Source organism: Sinocyclocheilus anshuiensis, unplaced genomic scaffold (genome assembly GCF_001515605.1).
Source record: "Sinocyclocheilus anshuiensis isolate Anshui unplaced genomic scaffold, SAMN03320099.WGS_v1.1 scaffold1135, whole genome shotgun sequence".
Classification (NCBI taxonomy): domain Eukaryota; kingdom Metazoa; phylum Chordata; class Actinopteri; order Cypriniformes; family Cyprinidae; genus Sinocyclocheilus; species Sinocyclocheilus anshuiensis.
Genome location: NW_015546093.1, coordinates 12,668 through 22,667, shown reverse-complemented (window position 1 = coordinate 22,667; position 10,000 = coordinate 12,668). Strand labels below are relative to the sequence as shown.

At 35.1% G+C, this 10,000-nt stretch overlaps 1 pseudogene; it reads right to left on the bottom strand.

Annotated features, from left to right (window-relative positions):
- Positions 1–2,900, bottom strand: part of LOC107700116 (GTP cyclohydrolase 1-like) — a 7,447-nt pseudogene extending 4,547 nt beyond the window's left edge.
- Between the last annotated feature and the right edge of the window lie 7,100 nt (positions 2,901–10,000).

Here is a 10,000-nt window from a genome sequence, read left to right as displayed (position 1 = left end):
TGTGTGTGTGTGTGTGTGTGTGTGTGTGTGTGTATGTGTATTTGCAAGTTGTATACTCACCTTGCAAGCTTACTGAGGCCAACAACCTTTTTACTTGGCAGATATCCTATGTGAACCTACAGATTAATTAATATAAGTTCATTTATTTCTTATGTACTTCAGCTCATTGAAAAGAACCTATTGACCTCCCAGCACTCAACACTCTCCCAGGCCCAGACAAATGCATGCATCAATAATCCCTTTACAACCCATGAAACAGCCTTGCCTAATGGTGCAACATCAAGCATAACATAAAAAGCATAACATAAGAAGTATGAGTGACTAAAAGCATCTTTCATTGAAATTATCAGCAGATACTAAGACATACCTTGCCAAAAAATGGTACTAGATGATGTTCACAAAGTGAAAACATGTCAATATCTTTCACAATAACTAGCTCCTCGTGGTCTTCATCAAAGATGGCATCATTAAGGACATCTGTGGAACATGATACACATATGTTAATATGTAACATAACTTTGATGGTGTTTTTGCTACTGGACACACGACATTTCAATATGGAAGGGTTTATGAAAGAACTTTAAAAACAATATGCGTCAAAAACCCTCTCATAAATCAGGTCAGTTCAGGAGAGAGACAAATACATAGCAACTTAAATGTGATTAGTTTAAGTAGTCCTTTACACCAATCAGGCTATTGAAGCTGGTGCTTTCAGCATCTGTTGCAGACTAATTGAGCAATTCCAGAATGACGTATAAGTATTTTATACAACACCTCACCAATGTAGTGGAATTGTCAGACAAACCACTGGGTAAAACTATTTTATATATTTATTTATTTTTAATTTATTTATTTAATCAGGGACAATGCACATTAATAGTACATAAATACAGTGGTGTGAAAAAGTGTTGGCTATCTTTGACTAATATTTAAATTTGTTTGATGATCTGAAACATTAAAGTGTGACAAACATGCAAAAAAATAAGAAATCAGGAAGGGGGCCAACACTTTTTCACACCACTGTATGTAAAATGCGCCAGATTTAGCCAACACTGGCTAATTTTCATCCATAGTCCCTTTTGTTAAATTTTTTCATAAAATAAACAATTTTGGTATTATGTGACTGCCCAAACATAACCCACTGATAAGCACTATGATGTGATCATAATTTTGGCTACATTCATACCCATAAATGTAACTTATAAAACCCGAGTTTGGTGATGAGCTACGAACTAGACTTAGACTTAAGTCGAAAAATGCTCAGTGGAAACTAAACATCAGGTCTAAAAAAATCAGGTCTAAATAAAATAAACAATGGAACTATATATTAAAAGCTAGAAAATAACTCAAACTTTCAGTATTAGCATATTTATAACATATTTACGTTAAAGTTTTTTATATACCCAATGTGCTAATAATCCAATGACTTTCAGAGGGTCTACTTTATCTGTCAGTAATTTTGGGCGCACAGTCAACTAGTTACTCTCCACACAATTGTTATGTGACTAGTTTTTGGTGACACAGCCAGCTATCTTAAAGACTTTTTAAACAGAGCACAGAAGTAGTATATTTCAATTTCTGTGGTATATTTGTGTTGTGTAAAGTCATAATAAAGAAATAAACAGCAGAGTATAAAAAGAGTAATATAAGAGAAATGAAGAGTAGCCTATCCTAGCTGGATGTGTCAAAGCAGAGTGGCTACTGTTGCTATAGTAACCTCCTCCGTGAAAGTGATTTCTGTTGACTAACTTGTAACTTGCTTACTAAAACGTTGTTTGGAAACCCTATATTTGAAAGGAAATATCAGAAATCAGATGAAATTGGATAATGTAATTATTTTCTGCATAATAATACTTACCGTAGATGGTCTCGTGGTAGCCTTTGGTCAGGAACTGCATGGCCTTTGCTGCACGGAGCGGGGTTTTGAGCAGCCCGTCGGTCCGTGTTCTCTCCCAGACCTCGCGAGAAGGGTGTTCCTGCACAACCGGAGGCTGCAGTTTCAGGACCCTATGCTTTTGTAACAGCGGAGCGGGAACCCACAAAAATGTTATTAAGCTTATATTAATTATTCGTAATAAACTTGCAAGAATCTCATAAATAATGTCTTGCCGTGATGTTTTTACTCCACTTGCAAGGCTCAATATTGCTGCATAAGAGTCAGAACATATTACTACTAACCTTGGTTTTACATCCTCTACCCACTGGAGTGCTACCACCATGGCAATTAATTCTGCTGTATACACGGATACATGATCAGTTATTCTTTTCTTAATACTAGTTTGAAACTGTGGAATAAATACTGCAGCAGCTGTTCTGCCAGAGATAGGGTCTTTAGATCCATCAGTATATATATGTAACCACGATGGATAAGTCTGATCTAAATACTGCTGTGCAATAATGTTCTTAGGGGTTTCTTTCTCATTCTTAATTTTTATTTGTATTTGAAAATCGACTATTGGCATAGGAAACATCCACGGTGGTATACTGGACAATATCACAGTAGGGCTAACATCACAGTCTGCAATACCAACAACTTGTGCTTCCCTTTTAGCAATCCATCCAAAGCTTTTAATATTTTTGTTTCCATGCTCCCATCCTCCGCCTCTTTCCGGGATGTCTCGTTTTTTGTGCTGCACAGCGACTTTCTTCGTATCGACTGTCAGCTCGCTAAAGCCGTTACGGCAGAGATACTCTGTGACAATTTTGCCATTGCACAAACCGTTCAATTCTGCCGCCTTTTGGTATTCCATTGAATGCACTTATAATTACTATTTAAGAGAGAATAAATTATAAATATAGTTATATATTTAAAAAGCAAAGTCGTAAATGCAATCAGATGTCTATTCTTTCAGAACTGCAACCGGTTCCCAGGTAGATTGTCGTAGTGCTTCTGAGTTGAGATTCAGTTGCAGTGTAAATCTCGCCCACTCAGCGTGGCATTTATAGGTGTCCTCCACTATCACTGTCCAATTGAACACGTCGGCTTTTAGTGTGAGCACGCGCTCTATTGTGTTTTACACGTCACACCCTTTTTATGGGGTGTAGTTGGATAATGCGTTACAGTCATGCAAACGGCGTAAACTGATTCGTGATTTGCTATTCTGAATGTAAAGACATATTTGAGCGTCAGAATTATGAGCATATGACCTCACGTGCTCACACATAAGCTAGACCCCCATAAACTGTATTAGACACGTCAAATTCCTTGAAACTTTTAAATAATAGCCTAATAATAATGAAAATAATAATTGGATTTATTATTGTTGTTGTTAGTGCTGTTTTTGTTGTTGTGAAATATAAATGTTAATGGCAAAGAATTCTACTCATTTGAAAGGTGTAGTGTACACAATTACACATACATTGTATGTGACTTCCCATTGATACTGTGTGTACTGTTTTTAGGACATTTTATATTCAAAATCTAACCATCACACAAAACTTTTTTGCATGTTAATATTACATTAAATCATTATTTTGAATGTTTATTAAGTCATATTTTCCTCATATTGCCTTGTGGGCACATTTACTTCCCATGATGTTGGCAAACCCTGATCAAAGTCATAAGATAATTTATTGAGGAAAGTTTTTAAAGCTGTATTTTTTTTTCTTATTAATTGAAATCATATGACTGAAAATGTTAACATTAGGGTCATTCCTCATAGCAGCATATCCAAGACTGATTCCTGTGACAAAGCTCATTTTCCCAAAAAGGTCAGTTTTCTTGGGATTTTTGCTTGAAATTCAATCATGTGAAAGTCAGGCGTGGACTGATAAGTTGATGTTGGGATAGTTTACAGTGGGTTATGTTATGAATGTATGCAGCTAGACTTTATTTCATACAAAATGAAAAAAAGTAATGAATGAGTTATTGAATGTATGAACAATGAATGATTAACATGTTTGGAATTATGCAATTGTTGGTTACAATGTTCCAGTATACTCAAATGCATTTGCTCAGAAAGTACAAAAGAACACAGAATCCAAGATCATAACCAAAAGGAGATTACTACTTTATGCAATGTACAAAAATAACTCAGCAGCTCCATTGTACCACTATATTGCGTCACCTTTTTTTCTTTTCTTGTGACGATGGTGAAGGTTCTGGTGCAGCTGGCCTTTGAGAGGTGAAATGGAAAGCTGGCTGGCTGACCTAAATTATAATTTGTTCCTTGGAAAAACATCACAATGGAATTCAAGACATGAGCTATCAGTTTCAGGACTTTTGGATGTTGCTTTGAGTGTTTGCATTGGGGTGTGTTTTGGATAGTTCAATATAAATAAAATATTCAATGATAATGTGTAGTAATGTTTGATGTTTTTACATTATTTAAGGTTTTTACACCAAACATTCAGGAAATGTTACAGTTTAAGTGATATGTGTAACACATACGTCATAGGTCAGACCATTTCTACATTTTTTGAATTAGACGTGAAGCACCATTTGGGAGCCAAAATATATAGCTGAGCTAAACCGAAGGACCTGGCTCACTAAAAAAGCCAGAGTTCCCATCACCTTCTGCGTGCTCTGCTTAACCTGCTTGGACATTGTACAGGGGTTATGCTGTTCTGCTGTTAACAGGCCTGACGTCACTAGTGTATGACAAGATCAGGATATCTGAGCATGGCATGATTCACAGCATCCATGCAAGTAGATCAAATAAGCCATGTTACCGTAGAGACCAGGCAAACAAGATGCTTGCCCCTCAGGCTTTGTGGACTGTTCATGAACCATGTGCATGAACAGAGGAAGAGATTCTAACTAATTATTGAAAAAACCTAAGGAACAAGCATGTATTTGTTGGGTTGATATATACTATGTGATGTAGAAAAGCTGTTCCTCTCCATATTGCAAGATTTTGTCCAATTAATTATTTAACAGCTACATAAACTCTTTTTTAAACATTTAGCAAAAGATAATTGTCTGAACTAAAATTCTGATCATCATATTTTAGCTCTTGAGTGGACACAATGAAACCAGTGTTATTTTAGTATGATTTATATGCTGTTATGATATTTATGAATATTTTAAAATTAGCTTGTATTTTTATATTTTACATTTTAATTTTACTTTTAGGTTAAGTTTTTGTAATTTATTAGGTCCTTTGTAATTTTTATTAGTTTTTTAGCTTTTAGTTTATTTTTCAGCTTTAGTTTTTGTAATTTAGTGCAACTTGTACTTATTTAGCCTATTGATTTTTTATTTTTTTAATCTAATATTTATATTTTATTTCAGCTGTATTTAAGTTTACAAAAAAAATTTAACAATTTAGTTTTAGTTAACAAAAACAAAACTGACTAAGATACATTAAGGCAAGGGTCAACTATAATAAAGATTTTAAACTTAAAGGTTGAAATGTCTTCTCAGGAAAAGGATATATGGTACCAAGGTCTACCATGACAACTTTTTCTGTAGTACAATTATAGGTCTCCAACCATCCATCCATTTTCCAAACTCTTGCCCTATGTGGGTCAGAGGTTACTGAAGCCTATCCCAGCATTGCGGACCGTAAGCAGGGAAACACCCTGGATGATGGATGGCCATATATTTAATTTTTATTGAGAAAAATGGGTGTACAAATTAATTTGAATTTACAGACACATGTGAGGCCACACAAGAGATGTTAAAACAGGAAAAGATATCTGTGCAAATCAGTGTGGAGAGGTTCTTCACGCACAGGACCTTTATATTTGATGATGACGTGAGGAACGAAAGCTGTGTTGATCACGCTTGAGATACAGGCCATATGAGAAACCACATGTCCTTAAACAGAAGCTTCCCTTCACAAGAATGTGTGTTTTATTCAGCGACAGCTACATTCAGCACATGGCGATACAAGTCAAGAATTAAACTGAGGAGATTTTATCAGATAGTGACATTAAAGTTTTTATCAAAAAATTACATTTATTCAAGTCCAAACCTGTATGACTACTTCTTCTATTGAAATTAAAGGGCATTTTTTTTAAAGCATATCATGGCCAGAGTGAATGTGCACTACTTTTCTAAAGTTTGAAGTCAGTTTGAAGTCAGAAAGAAATTGTTTACTTTTATTCAGAAAGTATGCATTCGTTTGATCAAAAGTGACAGTACTTTTACATTGTTACAAAAATATGTATTTCAAATAAATGCCGTTCCTTTAACGTTTCTATCCATCAAAGAATCCTAAAAAATGTATCACTGTTTCCACAAAAAATATTAAGCAGCACAGCTTTTTTCAACATTTTCAACATTGATAATAACAAATGTCACTTGAGCACCAAATCAGCATATTAGAATGATTTCTGAAGGATCATGTGACACTGAAGATTGGAGTAATGATGCTGAATATTCAGTTTTGCAATCACAGGAATAAATTACATTTCAAAATATAGTAAAATAAAAAACAGATATTTTAAATTGTAATAATATTTCAGAAAATTGCTATTTTTCATCAAATAAATGCAGCCTTGGTGAGCACAAGAGACCTTCCAAAATAACAAAAAATTTCAAAAATGACAAAACAGCATCATATCACAGTACACTATCACGATCACCAGCTGTTCTATCCCAGTCTACTGCCATCAATCCAAGGACTTCATTCCCCATAATCCTCTGCCTGGTCTAATCAGCACTCATTGTTTGCACCTGTGTTTCATTAGCCTTGTTAGCTCACCCTACAAAAGCCCAGTTATCTGTCATTCTTTGCTAAGTTTTGTATGTGTCATTACTGCATTCTATGCCTTGTATCCTGGTCTCCTGTGTCTTGGTTAGTGATGCGAAGTCCGATTCATTTCCGCGAACTGGTTTTTTTTGGACAGATCGGCTCATTGAACCATTTGTGGTCACAGTTTCGTTCGCGGATCCTCAGCTACGACTGACTGAGCAATATTGACTAGCCTACAACTTGGATAAGATTCCTAAAAGTTTCGCACCTACAGCACACATTACAGACATTGATGCACAAACGTGGATATGTTCTACATGTCTACACTATAAAGAATGAATAAACTTATAAACTCCTTGATTTCGCTTAAGCAACTTTAAATATAATATGCATGCACAATAAACTATTGTAAAATTTATTTACATCACTCGACAGAAAGGTTTTTGCAGGTTTTAATAAAATGTAAATTAATAACAGTCATAATAAACAAGCATATTTCCAGTACGCGCCTCAGGCTTGCACAGTATCGTCAACTCACTCATCAGAATCTTCGGTAATCCTCGGCAAACTTCGCCACGGCTCATTCGGTTCTTGTTGAGTCCTCGGTAATCCTCGGCAAACTGAGAAGGGTCTGGCTGCAGCTGGCGCTTGCGCTCTCAGACGTGTATTCTCAGGCTTGCACTCTCAGACACTTGCTTCTTTTTTCTTGTCTTCACCACCTGGCTATACTTTTGTAAAATGTTGAGAGATTCAAACAAAAAGTAATCAATAAATAGAACAAAATAAAAAATAAAAAAGACTGCAAGTGACGTCGCTAGCGGAAGTGCAAGTGTCTGAGAGTGCAAGCCTGAGAATACACGTCTGAGAGTGCAAGCGCCAGCTGCAGCCAGACCCTTTTGGGCAAACTTCGCCAGTTGGTTGAACCGGCTCATTTGGTTCTTTTTGAGTTGGACGTGCTACTTCGGCTGTGCGTCCTGCGTCATCAACCCGGAACTAAAGTTTGATTCAGTTCGATTTGTGAACTGGCTCAACCGGTTACTTCCTGAGAACCAGCTCAAAAGAACGATTTGTTCAAGAACCTAACATCACTAGTCTTGGTTCCTGGCCTTGTTATTCTGCCTGTTTTCTGGATTACTCTGCCTCAGCCCCTTACTCTGTCATTGTTTTGGATTGCCTGTTTGTGTATGACCTTTGCCTGCCTTTGGTTTACGTTTGTGGACCCCTTCAATAAACTACTGCATTGGGATATTCTACCTTTGTGTCCCCGTGCAGATTATGACTGACACACACATGACTCATCCACTATATTTAAAATTTTGAGGCATATGATAGAGGTGTATGAGTATTATATTGATTCTTTTTAGTTTTTTGAATTGGTAGATCAAGTTCACAAACCATTGACAAAGACTCAATGATTTCACACTTATTCATTTAGCAGACACTTTTATCCAAAGTGATTTAAGATTACTGAATTTTAATTACTGAAATTAATTTTCACCTCTAAAGCTTTTATATGGTTTGAGAACTGCGAGTATAGTGCACACAAGTTGTATGGACTACTTTGGATGTTCTTTAGCTTATAAGCTCCATATCTCATTGACTGTAACTATACATAAAAGAACAACAGATGCATATTCAAACTTTTAATGAAATATGGGTTTAGAATGACACAACGGTAAATCTGGTAAATCTTTCTTCATGGCAACACATTTGTAAAATACAAACTCTGTTCCTTTTTGGCATGTTATTACTATTGAAAATATTATGAAATACTATAACTGTATGTATTTTAATGCTGCCTTCCATTCTAGTATCACGCCTTAATTCCGTGGAAATTGTATTTTAGCCAAAGATCTTGTGATTTCTCATTTCATTCACATGAATTCTCAAAGCATACCAAATAGACCAATCATTGATCTGAATATCCTTGCAAAATCCATTTAAAACAACTCACTTTCTATAAGTGTTAAAAGTCTTACCTTTGAAAGACTAGTGTAATCACTAAAAATGAATTAGTAGATAGCAAAAAACAGCAGGTATAGCAACAGTTTACAGTGAAACTAATCAGATTAAACTGAATTAAAAGAATGCCAATCATTAATCTCACACTGAAAAAGTGCCAATTTAACAAATGCAGTTTACAAATACATAAATCAAATTTGTGTTGTGGTTGAAAATGGCCTTTTTATGTTTAAAGCAGATTAAATCAGTAGACAGCAGTATATCACTTTTAATTATTCCATAAAGATAAATTAAAACAACTTTTCATGAAATGGGAGGTGGTGGTGGTTGTCATAGTAAATGAGCTAAACCTAAAGCATGCAAGCTATTTCATGAAATTTACATGATTCTATATAATGTGAATGTTAAAGGATATTTTGTCAGTTCCATCCAAATGTTTCCAAATATCAAGAAACGAACATTAGTACTGAACACTGCAGTATCCTTTCTGCAATTAATAAAGTGGCCTAATCTTGCTCATGTGAATTTTGCTGATTTACGCTGTCTAAAGTCGCATGCTTAAGTAATCCACGGAGAGCCATATGAATATCAAAGTATCTGAGTACTGTAAGAAGATGAAAAGCATATGTTGTTAGAGACCAAGCACACATGACCTTCGCTGTATTGTAACGGTCAGTATTTGACACTGTGGCTTAGGGGGATTATAAAGAACAGCCTGTCTTTGTCACACAACATGCACCCATGTCACATGACTATGAAGGGGACAAAGGGAAACTCGCTCACATAATAGTCAACACTATTTCGTTTTCTCTCTATTTAGAAACTATTTAGAGAAGACACGGTTTTTTCCACTATTTTTTGTTTACTATTTTTGTTATAATTTTTTAAAGATGATTTTTCATTACACTCACAAATCCGTTATGCCACATTAGATAACACAACTGAACAAAATCCGTAAGTGTTTGACATTACAGTAAAAATAACAAGATCTAGGCTAAATTAAGTTTTGTTCAGATTATTCTTTCTTTTAATCGGCAACACCTTCCATGCTATTGCAGTATGGTGTCACTGTGGCTGCTCGCGTTGACAATAAAAAATTATGTATGCCAGGGGTAAAATTTAAAACATTTAATTTACCAAATTAAAGTGACAGAGCTTCATAAGTCTTTTTAGCTTTCCTGTTTCTAATGATATGCAAAGTAGTACCATATTGTTTAATTTCTTTTATCAAATGTTCACAATTTGGCTTAGCTTTAGCCCATTTCTTTACATGAATATGATATTTTCCAAGTAAAATAATGAGTTGCGTAAGAAAAGAAAATGTAGGCTACTTTTAGAATCAATGGTTTGTACAAAAATAAATATGACATCAATTTGTATTAATGTTCCAAACATCC